General features: G+C 52.4%; 1 long non-coding RNA gene across 1 annotated transcript; it reads right to left on the bottom strand.

Annotated features, from left to right (window-relative positions):
- Window positions 1–3,868: 3,868 nt before the first annotated feature.
- LOC137227062 (uncharacterized) lies at window positions 3,869–8,213 on the bottom strand. Its single transcript, XR_010944679.1, has 2 exons — window positions 7,927–8,213; window positions 3,869–7,161 (listed from the first exon to the last, which is right to left on the bottom strand). It is a non-coding gene; the product is annotated as an uncharacterized lncRNA (long non-coding RNA).
- Window positions 8,214–16,795: the final 8,582 nt, after the last annotated feature.

Below are 16,795 nucleotides of genomic sequence, written 5' to 3'. Positions count from 1 at the left end.
TACCCACAAGTCATTAAGCTGTGATTAGAAAAAAGGGAGGAGAGGAGGGATGGACATTTGTAAAGGGGTACGACATCTGTATTCATCCGTATTCAGATACCACGACCGGCCCACTGGGCCACCTTTAATGAACAACATACGTTACGGGTTCTGTGGACCACATTGGATACCTGCTTTGTGTTAAGTGTTATACAACACAAAGATGATTTCATTTGAGGTCCCTGTCCCCAAGGACCTCACAATTTCAAATAAATAGGCCATTATAATATGGATAATATTTTTAAAATAAGTTTATTTATTTATTTAGGGCTGCATTGGGTCTTTGCTGCTGCACACGGGCTTTCTCTAGTTGCGGCGAGCGGGGACTACTCTTCGTTGCGGTGGCTTCTCTTGTTGAGGAGCACGGGCTCTAGGCGTGTGGGCTTCAGTAGTTGTGGCATGCGGGCTCAGTAGTTGTGACTCGCGGGCTCTAGAGCGCAGGCTCAGTAGTTGTGGCGCACGGGCTTAGTTGCTCCGTGGCACATGGCATCTTCCCGGACCACGGCTCGAACCCATGTCCCTTGCAGTGGCAGGTGGATTCTTAACCACTGTGCCACCAGGGAAGCCCAATAATGGATACTATTTGAGTGTTCACTATGGACCAGGCATGGTTTGAGGCACATCACAAATATTAGTTCATTTAATCCTCTGTGTAACTGTCTGAGGCAGGTAATTCTACAAATGTAAAAAGTGAGGTACAGAGAGATTTATTAACTTGCCCAAGGTACACAGCTCTTAAGTGGGAGAGTCAGGATTTGAACCCACAGCCTTTTCACTTCCTTGCCCTGCAGCACGCCACAGAACAATGAGCTGTGAATTAAGTGCCATGAGAAGCCCACTCTTCACGTGGAAAACCTTTAACTAATATCCTGCCTGCACATCATAATTACGGTGTCCAGGATGGAAAGCATGCCTCCTTTCTCTTGATCATCACCCCCTTCTCCTCCTTCTGGCCGACCCTGTCCCTCTCAATGCACTACCATCCCATTATCTCCATCTAGAACCTCAGAGTTGTCCTTGATCCTTCCGTCTCTCATGTCACCTGTAACCTGGTTGCTAAGTCTGCTGAATTCTAGATGGACAAACCTCCACAACTCAGCCCCTTCTCCCCACGCTCTTGGCCCTGGCTTAATTCAGGCCCTTCACCTCCTGCTTGGATCACTGCAATAGTCTCCCTTATTCCTGCTTCAATATGCCCTTCACACCACCGTCTTCCTCACCTAACCCCAACCACACTGCAAGCCTTAAGGAAGGGCCTGGGACTTTGGTCAAATCCACCACGGCAGGCTTGGGTTCCGCCTTTTTAAGAACAATTCTGGCCAGGACTAGGAAGTGACTCATCTCCCCATGTGCAGGGCCAGACAGGCCAGCTGTATGCACTGGAAATCACACTGCTTCTCAAAAGTGGATGCCCATATGAATCACCTGGGAATCTTGTTAAAGCAAAGATTCTGATTCAGTAGGCCGGGGGTGGGGCCTGAGATTCTGCATTTCTAATGAGTTCCACGGTGAGGCCGATCCTGCCGGTCCCTAGATTACGGTTTGACTAGTAGGGTACAAGGGGACAGCTTCAAGAATTAAGGCAGGGGTTTCCCCTTAGGCCAGGACAAGTGGAGCTACAGAAAAAAATCACCAACAGTGTTCTTTGTCAAGCACTTGCTCTATGCTAAATGCTGTGCCAAGTCCTTGTTTTGCAGAGTCTCACCCAAGTCCTCCTAATAACCCCATAAACTGAATCCCATTATTATTCCTACTTCCTGTATGAGAATACTGAGGTTTTAGCAAGATAAAGGAAGCTTTCCAAGCTTACCCAGCTAGGAAATGGTGGAACTGCAGCCTAAACCTTTATCTCTCTGTTCCAGAATTAGTCCTCTTAACCCACCTGCCACTCAGAGAAAGGGCCGAGGGGCCACGAAGGTCTGAAGGTGAAGGAACGGCAGAGAATGAATGCTGTATCCTACCAGTGGTGACGACCGAAAAGCTAGCACAAGCTGACATCTTGGGTTCCTGACATGTATTTTCTCTAATCTTTGTGTTATTGTTAAAAATGGGTACTGTTATCAGAAATGGTCAGAGAGAGGTTTAGAGGCAGAAAGAGTGGAACCGAGACGCCAACGTTGTTGCCTGAACTTCCCATTACCTGTAGCTGTAGGCTGTCACAACTGGGCTGCCACAGCCCACACGGTGCTGGCCGAGGCCCACCTGTAGCAGACACAGCAACAGAGCACAGACCCCCGGGGCTGAGAAGCCAGAGTCTGACGTTCTTGCCCTAAACAGAGACTTAACGGCAGAGTGAGATCCAGTTTGTGATGGAAAAACACAGGATTGGGGGTTTCGTCCCGGTTTTATAACAAATAAGCAATGTGACCCTGAGTGGCCACTATCCCTCTCTGGGCTCGTTTTTTCATCTGGAAGGCCGTGGACAGGACTGGCTATACAATTTGCAGGGCCTGGTGCACAATGAAAATGTGGGCCTTTTGTTAAAAAATTACTATGAATTTCAAGATGGTGGTGGCAGAGCATTAAACCAAGAGTGGGGCCTTTCTAAGGATGGGGTTCTGTGCGACGGCATCAGTCACCTGCCCAGGAAGCCAGCCCTGGCCATGGGCTGGGACGGTGCGGTGTCTAACGCCCCTTCAAGCTCTTCTGTTCGCTAAGGTTCTCTGCTGTTTTCTGCTATTACCCCCACCTCATTTATTTATAATTCATGTGTCACCCAAAACTATTTGTGGTGACTCTCTACCCGGCTGTGCCTTTGTCTGGTACCTCCTGGGATCATCTCTCCCCTCTCACCGCCTGCTCGACCACCCACAGGCCTCGTAAGGATTGCTGTCTCACGAATATGAGAAAGTGGCCCCGATCTGTTGCCATCTTGGAAGAGCCAAGGGGCAGCATGGGTGGGAGGGATGACAGCATGTCCTGGAACCCATTCTTCCCAGACAGAGCCTTCATTTCCCAGTTCTTTCCTGACTCCTCAAGAATGGGAACAGAGAGATAGTGAGAGAGGGTGAGTCAGCAGCTCCAGTCCTGTCCTTTCCTCCTCCCTGCCCCCCACCCCCCCACCCCGAGGGAGTGAATACCTCAGTTCCCAAACTCTCTGAGTCAGGGAGGTCACCTTGAGGACATTAGCCTGTTTATCCGAACCATGCAGACCAAGCAACAGCTGCTGACATGAGCCCAGGAGGCGTCACTTCCTGTTGCCAGGAGACCAGACCAGGTGGACTCCCTGCCCTCCTCCTGGACGCCTGCCACACTGTCCAGGTGGCCCCAGGGCAGGGTGGGCATCGGCTGCCTGGTATGGCTCCAGAGACTCAGCCCAGCGCTCGGGAGAGCCCCTGCCAGCATCTTCTCCAGGGATGCTAAGTGTCGGGGTTATCAAAGGGTGGGAGACCCGACTCTGGAGAGATCACTGGAGCACTGGCAAGAGTGTCTGCAGTGCTGGGGCCTCTGTCTTGGGCTTTGCCACTGATGCTAGGCAAACAAACAAACAAACTAGACAAGAAAACAAACAAAAAACTTGTCACCTTGACTCTCCAGGCCTCACTTTCCTCATTCGAAAATCCCTTTTGCCCCCTTCCCTAGGCAAAATGAATTGGTCCCTTGCTAAGACCTCAAAGCATCACTCGATCAGGGGACTTAACAGTCATGACAGGGTTGTTTTAATATGTATGTGACCCTCCTTTCGGCAATCAGCTCCTTAAGGGCAAGAAACATCTTTTAGTCTTTCCCTGGTGTTCTTTTTAGCCCTAACACCTCATCCTTCTGTGTCTTAGATGCTCAGACTGCATTGGGGATGCTAGTGTACAGGAAACAACGACACGTCACACAATTGTTAAGGTGACAACATTATGTAACCACTCCCAGCAGTGCCCAGGGAGAGATGGAAACAAAGAGAAACCCAAGACCTCTGCCCCCAACGCGAGACCGAAGAACCGTATTGGAAACCGCCCTGCCCTGCCCCACACCGGCATCCCATCTCTCTCCGTCCCATGCCTGCCACCGACCACTACTGAGTTTTGTCTTTTATCATCTGACTACCGTGGCCCTACGTCCTGTCAACATATGACTGACGTGCACAGTCCAGAACGAGTAGCACTGCTCTCTGGGGAGAGTTAAGGGTCTTGCCCAGAATGGTAGTAAGGACATTCCTGGTACTGGTCACTGGGGCAGAGGTGTGAACTTCAGACCAGACCTTGGGAAGGTATCTGAGGACTGAAAGGAGGTGAGGAAATTCTGGATGCAGCAGCTGCTTCCCATAAGAGCCCTAGAGGATTGAGAAAAGGCCTGTGAGCCCCCTTGGAAGCACAGAGCTCCACCCTCAAGGCGGACTCTTGACGTTCCTCCCCCGTCACTCCCCTCACGTGAGGGGAGCCTCATGGGTAAGGAAAGCTTTGGAGAGTTACAGCCGCGGGAACCAGGAGAAGGTTGGTATTACGGACTGAGTCCCCCTCACATTCATATACTGAAGCCTTAATACTGAAACTGAGCAGGACGCTGTGGGGCTCCTTGGCACAGAAGCCTTTCTGTGTCCCCCGTTTCTTGTTTGTAAGGAACAGACTCCAGCCTCCACGACCTTCTCTGAGTTCCAACAAGCAGATTCGAACAGCTGCTAATCAGGGAAGGGAGGGGATGCAGAGACCAGGGAAGAGACCACCTGAGGCCAGATTAAAGGCATGCAGGCCCTGCACACACCCTCATCCTTATCAGCCACTCCGCCCTTGAACCATTGCTATAAAACTCCTCACCAAATCCTCCTGGGTTGGGACACACAGTTTTGAGGGCATGAGCCCGCTGTGGCCCCCTTTGCCTGGCAAAGCAATAAAGCTATTCTTTTCTACTTCACCCAAGACTCTGCCTCTGAGATTCTATTTGGCACCAGGGTACAGAGGCCAACTTTTTGGCATCAATACCCCCAATGTGAGTGTATTTGGAGTTAAGGCCTTTAAGGAGTGAATTAAGGTTAAGGAGGTGACATTAATCTGACGGACTGGTGTCCTTATAAGAAGAGACACCAGAGAACTCTGTCTCTCTCTCTGTCTCCCTCTCTCTCCACCCCCCGACCCTCTCTTCTCTCACGCACAGAGAAGAGGCCATGTGAGGACACACTTAGAAGGCAGCTGTCTACAAGCCAGGAAGAGAGGCCTCACCAGAAACCAATCTTGTGGGACCCTGACCTTAGACTTCTAGTCTTCAGAACTGTGAGAAGATAAACTTCCGTTGTTTAAGCCACTCAGACTATGGTATCTCGTTACAGCACAGCTGGCGTGTTGGTGGGCACCTCCTAGCATGCTCCAGGTTGGGGACAGATGTCCCAGTGCATGGGCTAAGGAACAGGCTTTATGGAGAAAGGGAAAGTATAAGGAGGCATGGAACGAAGGCACAGGTCTCCCTTCTCCCACTGCGCCCACGGGGAAGTTTTCTGGGTTGGCGAGCTTATTCACTCCCACGTAGGGATTCTGTCCTTCCTGAGGGTCTCCCTTCTTACAGGACACGCAAGAGAAAAACCATGCCGTTGGGGGCAGCAATCAGACCCCTTTAGTACAATGCAAGCTGTCCCTGGGGGCCAGCATGTAGCAGAATTGTCCAAGGACACCAGCTCCCAGCACCTGGAGCCCTTGAGACCCATGACTATGGGCAGCTTAGCTTGGCCACAGGCCCTCCCCCAGGAAATTTGGGGCCCTTGGTACCAGCAAGATAATCATCCAGGCCACTTGGAGTGAGCACCAGGGTCCTTCCAGACAACTGAAGTTATTTTTGTTCACAGCAGTCAGGAGAACAATACTCCCCCTGGGTCGGCAGGCTGGTGGAAATGGGAGTGAGGCCAAGAGAAGGTCAAACTCAGGGAAAGTACAGGTCACTTGGTCAACTGCACTCCCGCAGGGCCTCTCCTTCCTAGAACCGACTTGGAGATTCTTGATGTTCTTATTGAGAGAGCAGCATTCCTTCCACAGGATGGACAGATGGCGGGGGGGGGGAGGATCAGATGTCCAAGGCATGACTCTGTGGGACCCACATGACCACGGATAGTTGAGCACCTCCAGGCCAGTGAGATCTCAGGACTCCAGATGCTCCTGAGATGGCCATGGCCTCCTCTGTAGGAGGAAGAGAATGCTGAGGAGACAGGAAGTTACGGGGCTCACGTATTGGAGGGAGGGGCCAGAGGCAAGACTCGGCTGCCTTCTGTGCCCAAGCCTTCCAGGGTCGGTGGGATGAGTCCAGGCTCTTTTCCTCCCCATTGTTGGCTGCCTTTATCAAAAAGGATATGTCTGGTGAGTTAGGGTCCGGGATGCAAAAGGTATTTGCCTGTGCTTGGTTCTGCTTCTTCCCAAAGATCTTGGTCCCCGAAACAAGTACCACCTGTCGTGTGTGCGTGCACACCTCATCGTACATATGCACGCACGTGTGTATATATGCACACATCTGTGCGTGTGCTTGCTTGGGAGCCAAGAAGAATGGAGACACAACAGACCTGGAGGGCAGGCTGCCAGGCTCATCTGAAACCTCCACCTGCGGCCCCATCTCATGTTGGTGCCCGAGTCCAGCTGGCTGCAGTGAAGGCTCGGGCCTGGGGCACCAGAGGGCAGCAGGTGCTTCTTTGCTGGTAGGTGGCGCTGTGTGGGCCCTTTGGGAGACGGCGGGGCCGGCAGGGCTGTGGAGGCATCGCCCAGGGCTCAGCAAGCCTGCCTTCCTCCTCGGTAAACGTCTTCAGCATCTTCAGCGTCCCATCTCTCAAAGGCTAACTCAGAGGCTCCCTGATCGACCACCTCTCTCTTCCAAATTCTTATAACACGTTGCACCACACCCTTGGCACGTGCCACAGATGGCCCCCTGTGTCTCATGGTTACTCAACTAGGGGACGCTTGAGGGCAGGGACGTTGTCAGAAGCAGTTTTCACTCTGCCAGGGGCCAGACCCCTGCGCTGTTCAGTCAAAGCTGGTGCCCTGCTGGTGGCCGTTCTCTCCCTGCTGCGCAGCATCATCTTCCTCTAGCATGGACCACTTGCCTTGCTCCTCTGCCTGACGTCACCTGTGGAGGTTTGTCTCCATCCGTGCTTTCTCTGGAGCCCAACCATGAGCACCAGGCTTTGACCGCCCCCCTCTCACTGCCTTGTGGAGTCTGACTCTATGGGAAGGTAGCAGAGAAAGCGAAAAACAAAACATGACCCAGTACAGTTTTACCACTGCCTGTCCTTCCACTAGCCTGGGTAATATCCCAACTTTGGTAGATTTCATCACTTTCTGTTATTATCAAACAACTTCAAAATGTGTATTAAGAAGTCCAGTCCAGTCTAATCCCAAAGCTTCACTCTCTCACCCACTTTAAAGCCTCTCCCTGTTCCCAGCTCTGCCCAGACTCAGGGGAACAGCTGTGGTTAACTTCACTATTTTCCCTTCTGTCTCCTTTTCTACCAACCATGCAGCTTCTGGCTCCTCAGGATTGGAGCAGAGGAAGAGGCCTGACAGAGAGCAGGAAGGTCCTTCTTGCCTGGACTATTGTAATCTGCCACTTGGGACCACGCGTTGTAGCACACGTACAAACACTGATTCATTTTCTTGTGATGAGCGTGGGTCCTCCTGGGGTCCCCCTTTATGTGGCTTGGGAGATGTAATCTCTAGTTGACAGCTTATGACCCGCCCCTCTCAAGCTCTGTATTCTGTGGGCCACCACCAGCCTCTTTCTCCTGGGGTTACCTGGGCCCTGGCAGGAAGCCCGCTTGGCTGGAGGTCTTTCCAAGACAAACTCAAACGTGCTGCCTTCCTGGGTCCACCTGGCCCACAGAAAATGGCCTGCATCCTTGTCCTTTCTCTGCTTTCGGTGGAAGCACAGTTGTTCTCACTGTCACCTTCTCTGTCTCTTGCAACAGGCTGTCCTCATGCAGCCACTCACCTTCAGGCCTCTCCAGATCTCCAGGCACCAGCACGATATCGCCCACTCCCGAGTTCTACGTCAGGCTCTCGTGAGGGCTCCCTTCCTGAAAGGCTCCAGTTAGTTGTGTCACCACAACTCAGATTTCTGTAGCTCAGTAAGCATCTGGCCAGAGGGCTGAGGTCACTCTCTCCTCGTGGGAAACACGCCCGTTCTGTATTCGTGATTCCTGAAGCCTCCTTGTCTGCCTGGAGCTCGGGGCACGTCCTCTCTCCCTGCCTGAGGATCAAGGGGCTCAGAGCAGACTGGCCGACAACTCTTGCTCTAAGGAATCCCTCCCCATCGGTCTCTACTGACCAATCCCCTTCCGTGCCTTAGGGAAGGGCGGGGCGTGGACTCCGGGAACGGCCTTCCAAACTTTTTTGTTTGACTACCTCTTAAAAGGATTTTGAAAAACCATGTAGCCTTCGAAGTATTTAAGCATTTTATTTTATTTTACTTTTTATTTTTTGACAATAGAAGGATCATGATTTATTTATAAGCATTTTAAAATGCTTTTACTTTGAAGCAGTTAAGATTGACATCTAAAATGTTTCATCACAAGTTTAGGTAGTTATAAAGGATAAAATTTCTGGTGTCCTGAATATGTTATATGTGCTTTAAATATTTTTCATCAAAACCTTGAAGCTGGGGCTTCCCTGGTGGCACAGTGCTTAAGAATCTGCCTGCCAGTGCAGGAGACACGGGTTCGAGCCCTGGTCCAGGAAGATCCCACATGCCGCGGAGCAACTAAGCCCGTGTGCCACAACTACTGAGCCTGCGCTCTAGAGCCCATGAGCCACAACTACTGAGCCTGCGTGCCACAACTACTGAAGCCCGCGTGCCTAGAGCCTGTGAGCCACAACTACTGAGCCCGCGTGCCACAACTACTGAAGCCCGCGCGCCTAGAGCCCGTGCTCCTCAACAAAAGAAGCCACCGCAATGAGAAGCCCACGCACCACAACAAAGAGGAGCCCCCGCTCGCTGCAACTAGAAAAAGCCCGCGCAGCAACGAAGACCCGACGCAGTCAATAAATAAATAAATAAAAACAAAACAAAACAAAAATCCTTGAAGCTGCAGATCTGGGTTATTTAATTTATGGAAAACAGCCACCTTATAACGTAATTCGGCAACAACCAAACAGCTAAATCATAACTTTGTGTGAAAAAAGAAAGTTCTGATTTCACTTTCCGTTCAAATATATAAATTAATAGGTACTGGAAACGTCTGCATTCTTACCCCAACATAGACCGGGGGCACAGAGCTTGTGGGGACTTCTCACTTGTATGGAGCACTCCTGGCTTGGACTGTTACTGGAATCCTTCTTGCAGTCCTGGGTCTGGTGCTGAGGATTTTATATGCTGAGGAGATGCACCACAGCCAGATTCAGGATGGGCAAGGCCTTTCTTTGTTTTGTGGGAAAACTGGAAGCCACCAGTGTATGCTCAGACACATTGGTTTTAGGAGAGAATGCCTAAAACGAAGGGGCTGGAAAGTGATGTCTTCAAAACTGTCAGTGCCTTTGTACTCTTGTGAACGTCTCCATGTGTCCCCAGGGACAGCCCACTGGAAGACTGCTGGGCTAACGGTGACTGTATCTTTTGTGGTCATCCCCGAGCAAATTCTGCATAGATGGTCCGACGCCTCTCATTAGCATGGGGGTGGATTAACACCCTTTGTCTCAGACTTGAGGTCTCATCCAAGATGGGAATGACAGGCTGGTCGCATGTGACCACGCTGGTTGGCTCACACAGGGCTGGGCCCGTGGTGGGTGTGGGTGCCCGTGAGGGTCTGGGACCCATGTCTGATGTTGGCAGTGAGTCAGCTCCTGCAGCCCCTGCTGCCACCGTCCCTCCCTCCTGCCTCTCCCTGTGTGGGAAGGGGTGTGACGGGAATTCTGGGCTGAGCCGCCATGTCCATGTGGTCCGGGCTTTGGAGTGGGTGGTGATGGGAGATGCAGCTGGCCAGCAGGGGCTGAGGGACGCCTCTGGGGGAGGAAGCCTGGGCCAGGGCAGAGTGTGTCGGCCAAGTGGAATCCCCGTGGCCTCGTCTGCAAAGCCATTTGCGAGGCTGAGCTATTCCTTTGTCTGTGTCTGAGGACCCCCACTTGCAGGCTCAGCCTGGGAAAATGTGTGCAGTTAGGGCCACTGTGGCCTCCAGAAGCAGCAGAAGTGGGATCGGCAGCTGTTCTGAGCCTCCTAGGAATCAGCCTGTCTGGCCCGTCACCAGCCTTATGCTGGAGTTGGCCTCTGCCTGGGTGGTGAGCTTGGAGGACACGGAGATGGACTTGATCCAAATACCTCCCACACCAGCCTGTCACGGTGCCTGAACGGCCCACCGTGAGAGACACACAGAGACAGAGAGACACGCAGAGACAGAGAAAGAGAGGGCAGCAGCCTCGGCGGTGGCATGTATCACTCCCCTCCTTCATTCTTCAATACTTGTGGTAAGATGACCTTGGGTAAGCCCACTAACCTCTCCAAGCCTCAGTCCGCTCTCTGTAAAATGGGGACAGAATTCAGGGCTGAGGGGAATCAGTTGGGATGGAGAATGTGGAAGTATCTGGCCCACAGCAAGTGGCCGGGAAAGCCTCGTTTCCGAGGCAGAGATGTCCATTATGTCCTCCCTGACCTCTCAGGCTCGCACGTGTTCTGAGTGCTGACCCTTGACCCCATGACCACAGCCTACTGTGCCTGCTGCGTCCTCTCTCCCCGGGTGGCCAACCCCCTAGGCTGCTCTGAACCAGTCAGATTTGCTTTCTTGGGATTTTGGGGGAAGAGGACAGAGGCGGAGGGCTCAGGGAGTTGCATCGTGGGAACAGCGGAGAGCTGAGGGGCGGCCTGAGACCTCTGATGCCAGAGCCCCAGACCCCAGGCGCCCACAACCAGGGGCCAGCCCACACCTGGCCTAACGCTGTCACGGTCAAACGTCAGTGGAGGGCTTATGACGACGCAGGTTCCTGGGTCTCTCCCTGAAGAGCAGCTTCAGGGGGACAGGCTGTGTGGGCCTGGGACAGGGAGGTGGTCCAGGTCACCTTGAAGCAGACCCCGGCCTCAAACCCCTCACGCCCCAGGCATTCTCCTCAGACTGATCCTGACGGAGGCCTGGGAAGGGGCAGGTTAAACTCGGCGAGGCTGTCTTCCAAAAACTCCACTTCCCGGATGACGGCATCTTACAACGGACCCCATGCTGAAGGGGGACCAGGGCTCTGGGGACGCAAGACTGTGACAGAAAGGCGCGAGGGGGAAAGTGTGGATTCAGTGCTAGAGGAGGGGCAAGAGAAGCAGGATCTGGACAATTCCTATGGCCACAGAACATCCAGGACTCACCTGAGCTTGGACTCAATGTAGTGCCTCTCCCTCCTGGAAGGTGGTGAGCTGACCCTCCTGGGTGTGGATAGGATCACTGCGTACTCCTGACTGTAGTGCTGCCCCAGGCCCACCTTCTGACCACACAGAGCTACTGGCCGGGCAAAGACTAGTTACTAGAAGGACTAGTTGCTGCACACTCAGCCTTGTTGACTCCCCTGCACTTAAAGGCAGCCTGAGGACCAGAGCACTGGGCCAAGAGCAGCTGAGAACAGGCATCAGCACAGCTGACAGCCCCACTTCTCTTCTTCTCTTCCTCCAGGCCAAGATCAAACGCCTCCTCCAGGAAGCCTTCCCGAATTACTCCTGCTTCTAACCCCACCCCCCCCACCCCTCGTGCCTTAGTTTACCAATCAGTTTGCTCTGCCTTGTGTCATGGGTCTGTCTCCCTGAGGGCACCTCCGTATCTCCAGGGACCGCAGCCTCCCTGTCCTGGGCCAGCAGAGGGCAGCCTGTCTGGTCCTGGGAGGCCAAATCATGATGTGACAGTTAAGAGCTTGGCTTTGGGGTCTGAGAGACCTAGATTCAACTCTAATTCTGCTAATGTGAACCCTGGGGAAATCATTTAACCTCACCGAGCCTCAGTTTCCCCATCTGCACACATGGAGGTAATGATAATTCTTACCACATATGGTGTGTTGTGAGGATTAAAAGAAAGAGATGACACCAATGAAGTATCATCAGGACATTGCACTTGGAACAATTAGAATGTACGTGGAGCTATAATTATTAATTATTATTATTAATGATACTCTTAATGATACTATTATTATTAACGACTCACTTTTCCTTCTCCTCTGAGGTTGCAATGTCTGCCATGTGCCAGGTGCTGAGCAGGTGCTGGGGACAGCAGGGTGAAGAGGAGACCTCCCTGCCACAGGACAACTTATGTGACACGTGCTCTCACAGAGCTTGGCCAGAAGACTCGGCAAACTATGGCGAGGGTGCTCTTCCGGGGCCGAGCTGAGTTGGGGGGCAGGGGTGGCCTGCCAGGAAGGGTGACAGCAGGTAGTGACGCTGTACAGGACGCACAGCTTCCTGACACGTGAAGGAAGAGGGGGAAGGGCGTTCCTGGCAGAGGGGAGAACACAAACAGGGACATCTCCACTCTCGGGAGGGTGGGAGTCGCCAGTCACTCTAGGGGAGGGAAGGGTGATGGGGGAGAAGGAGAGAAGTAGCTCTGGAGAACCCTTCCCTAGCTTCCCAGTTGGGACATGAAAATCCAATCCCTCAAATGTTGATTAAAAGCTCTGTGCCTGGCCCAGGGAAGCTTGTACTGGGACCCCACGAAGCGGCAGGTGAGGCTCAAGGAACTTGCGCCTGCCTAGAGCAGAACCTACCCGGGTGAGTATCTCTCAATTGACCGGTGTGTCCCTTACAGCCCCTCACATGCAAAGAACCAGGTCCTAAACACAGTGGCCCTGCCTGTGGACCTCTAGAGAATTAGACAGATAGACAAAAGACCATCCGTGGATCTCAGAAGAATGGCAGTGACGGGGCCCTTGGAGGCTCAGGTCACACTTGGGAAATCGGGTTTTGCCCCTGCTTCGCCCCTCTGGTCCTCTAGGCCGAGACCAGCTCTGCAGGAAGCGGGCTGCAGCCACAGACGTGCCAGACCATGGAGGAGCCGGTGCCCTCACCATCCCCAGAGCCTGTCTTATTATTAAAACTCATACATCACACACCGAAGCAAACACCTGGTGTGAGGGAATTGGAATCCTTCAGCGTGGAGGAGATCCATCACCTTCTAAATCAGGTACATCAGCCCGTGAATCAAACACATCACCTCTGGATTCAATGGGCTCCCAGGCGGATTAGAGGCACCACCTCTTGAATCAAAGGCAACTCTGATTGAATCAGAAACCACACCTCACCTAGTAAATCATCTAAATATTACCACATTACAAGTTTGGGATGGCTGCCTCACCAATACGTTTTAACAAGACGACATGTTAAAGCCGCTATGACATTTAAACAATTACCTGCAGAAACGAACTCAATACATCACGCGGGCTGCCCAATCAACGTTTTGAGCAGGAGAAATCACCATCCGGATGAATGGGCTTTGCACTCTCGCTCTCTCCCCGACCACCTTCCTTCCCCACTGGAGTCCTTCCTCCTTCGGGCACACGTTGAGGTGAGGCAGGTGGGGGCTGTGGAGGCTCCTGACTGCAGCCCCGGGCGGGGGCCGGCCTGAAACCTAAGGCAGTGTTTCAAAAATCAAAAAATTCATGGTAAAACCCTTAATTTGGGGCTTCTCTTAACGAAGTGCTATTTGCCAATAACAGGCCTGCATGCCCACTAACAGCTGAACCCGGTAAGAGTGACTATTCCCAGGTGCGCTTCCAGCCACTTCCGTGCAGGAAAGCCTGCAAATGCCTGCAGGGGGACATCCCAGACCTGGCCACCAGCTGGGGACAGATGGGGCAGCAGCAGCAGAAAAATGGGAGGAGGGAGAGTCAGCACAGACAGCTCTGCAGGCTCCCAGCTCTGGGCTGAACGCTGGGGGTCCACAGGAGAAGTAATAAGTGGCACGTCCCTGGCCACCAGCAGGGAGGAGCAGACTCAGAAAGCAACCAGATCATCTTTCCGATAATCGAGCTAATTGGAGTCAGGCACGTCCTCGGTGCTTTCTTTCCATACATTATCTCATTCGATCCTTACAATCCAAGAATATCGGTTTTGCTTTTATTTTTACTTTTATGTATGAGAAAAGTAAAGTACAGACTGTTTAAATAACTTATCCCCTTTTTACAGGGTAGAAAACTGAGGCTCAAAGTCATCATTCACTTGCCTAACAAAGGTCTCAGAGTTAGCAGAGTGGCCGAGTTGGGGAGTAAATCCAAACATGTCTAACTCCCCAGTCTGTGCCCTTCAGGACCTGCGAAATGAGTGTGAAGTTTTGTGGTCGGCCCACGTGTACCACGGACACGGCCAGGAGGGTGCCGGAAGGCTGTGACTAATGCCCAGGAAGTGGGGCACTGGGTGCCCCTTCCAGGAAGCATTGCAGGACGGAGGGAGGGAGGGAGGCGAGGTGGGAAGAGGTGAGAAGGGGTGCTTGGGCCTCATCCCCAGGGAATAAGGATGAAAGCTTTTAAGAAGGAGAATAAAAAAATCCAGGATAGGACATTCTGGTTGCTATGTGATGACAGACTTAAGGGGACAGGGTATGACTGGCTGCCCAGTGAGGACATTATTACAGTGGTCTACGTGAGCCTGGGGTGGAGTTGTCTGTGTAGAAATTCCAGAAATATCTGTGAGATATTTTAGGGAGATAAGCTATTGGATTTAGGGAAGGGATGCTGAGGGAGAGGGAGGAACCAAAAATATTTGGCTGGTGACCTACAAGGGCCTGGAAAGAACAGGGCAGCGGCTGGACCAGTGCCCTTGAGAGAGAGGAGGTCTGGAACATGGACAAGTCAGAGAGGCGTCCGGTTGGGGCCAGGTACCACCAGGAGTAGCTCTGTGTGACCAGGAGGGCCATCAGGCAACAGAGAGCTCCCCGGCCCCACCCCCTCCTGCGGGCACACCTGTGGAAGCCTCTCAGCCTTAGGCCACCTTTCTCTCCCAGCAATGGGAACCAATGGCAAAGTCCTGGAACTGCGGGCCAGCTGGAGTGAGGCCGGTGCTTTGTACTCACCATCTCGGCGTCTCCTAAAAGATGCTCTCTGTGGTCCCCAGATGGTCCTGGCATGTGTATCTCCTGGAGAAGGCAGAGAAAAAGCAAAGCCAGCTGTGGCGAGGGAGGCCAGCAAAGAAACTGCTAACTCAGGTCCTGTCGCCCCTGTCTACCTCTCAAAGCAAGGGGTGAGACATTTCCTTAAAAACCCTGCAGTGCCTTGGAAATCAGCTGAATGGCCTTTCTGCACAGCTCCTAATGTCCTGGGTGCGCTACCTAGCTTTCTGACAAGATATAAACGGTGGATTTTATGGGCAGCAGCATGGGCCAGTGGGCTAAGGACAGGCCGGGGAGCCAGCAAGGACACGGCCTCGGCGCCTTGTGACCGCTTGACTCGAGGTGTGACCTTGGGCCGGTTGCTTAACCTGTTTACACCTTAGTTTCCTTGGCTGAAAAATGGGAGTCCTGATACCACTGGGCCTCACAGCGGGGCCGTGAGCAGGAGCTAACTGATGGCTCAAGTGCACCCTGGGTGTCTCTGATGCTAGTAAACTGCTAAGTAATCACGCAGCGCCTCGAAGCGCTGGCAGCCGACACGCAGGGCACTCTTCCCACACTGAGGGGGCCGGGGAGCGAGGCCGAGGATGCCTGGCTCAGCTAAACGCCAGCCATTCACCTGGCCAACTCTTCCCCAGTGAGCCCCTCAGCAAGGTCATTCTTCATCTCCTGGAGAGCTTTCTCTTCAGGGCTCTGACAATCTCTCCTCTCTCGGACCTGCTTTTAACCTCATTTTCTGCAAGATGTGGCTTTTTCTTTAATTGACAGCCTGGTGAACAATAAGTTTGTGGAACGGCTGCTCTATGCAGGACACGCTGTGAGGTGCTTTCTGTGTCTTCTCTCAGGGACTCCTCCCCACAGGCACAATTTAGGGGGACTCTTGCTATTCCCATTTCACAGATGCGGGATGTAAACACTCCTAAATTCTTTCAGTGTATCCTTTCAATGAAGCGTCTCCATCACTGTCTATGATTCTCCATCATTATCTATGGACTCAGCCTGTGTTGTCCTGAAGAATGAAGAGGATTCAAACCCAGAATTCTCTGGCCTCAAAGCTCAGGCCTTTCCATCATTCTGTGTTGCCTTCCCTGTTAACTCTTCATTTCACGTGGAGCTATGGGGTGGGGGACTGGGCAGAAACATCACATGGCTGGGGTGCAGGAAACCTGGATAACTTTTCCCATCTCTACGACAAATCTACTGTGAGGCTGGGGCAAATTACGTGACCCTTCTGAATCCATGCTTTTCCGCTTAAGTCCCTTTTGTTTCTACCACGCTTTGACTCTACACCGTGGCTGCACATCACAGTAATGGGTACCTACCTTCTGTGTGTTCTAATATATAACAGGTACTAGTATACCTGCTGTGCTCAGTGCAATGGACTGAATGTGTCCCTTCCAAATTCACATGCTGAAGTCCTAACCCCCTATATGATAGTATTAGGAGGCAAGACCTTTGGAAGGTGATTATGTCATGAGGGTGGAGCCCTCCTGATGGAATTAGTGCCCTTCTGGAAGGGAATGCAGAGTGTTCTCTCACCCCTTCCACCACACGAGGACACAGTGAGATGACAGCTATCTATGAACCAGGAAGCAGGTCTTCAGCAGACACCAAATCTGCTGGTGCCTTGATCTTGGACTTTCCAGTCTCCAGGATTATAATAAATTTCTGTTGTTTATAAGTTACCCAGTCCATGGTATTCTGTTATAGCAACTCAGGTGGATTGAGACACCCAGCTAGGCTAAGTGATCCTTTTGGCCACGGACTGTGCTGTGTGTCTAAGTCTCTGTAGCAAAATGTACACAC

The sequence above is a fragment of the Pseudorca crassidens genome, chromosome 7, assembly GCF_039906515.1.
Source record: "Pseudorca crassidens isolate mPseCra1 chromosome 7, mPseCra1.hap1, whole genome shotgun sequence".
NCBI classification, from domain to species: domain Eukaryota; kingdom Metazoa; phylum Chordata; class Mammalia; order Artiodactyla; family Delphinidae; genus Pseudorca; species Pseudorca crassidens.
Note: the sequence above shows the minus strand (reverse complement) of the source record. Positions and strands in the feature narration are given on the sequence as shown.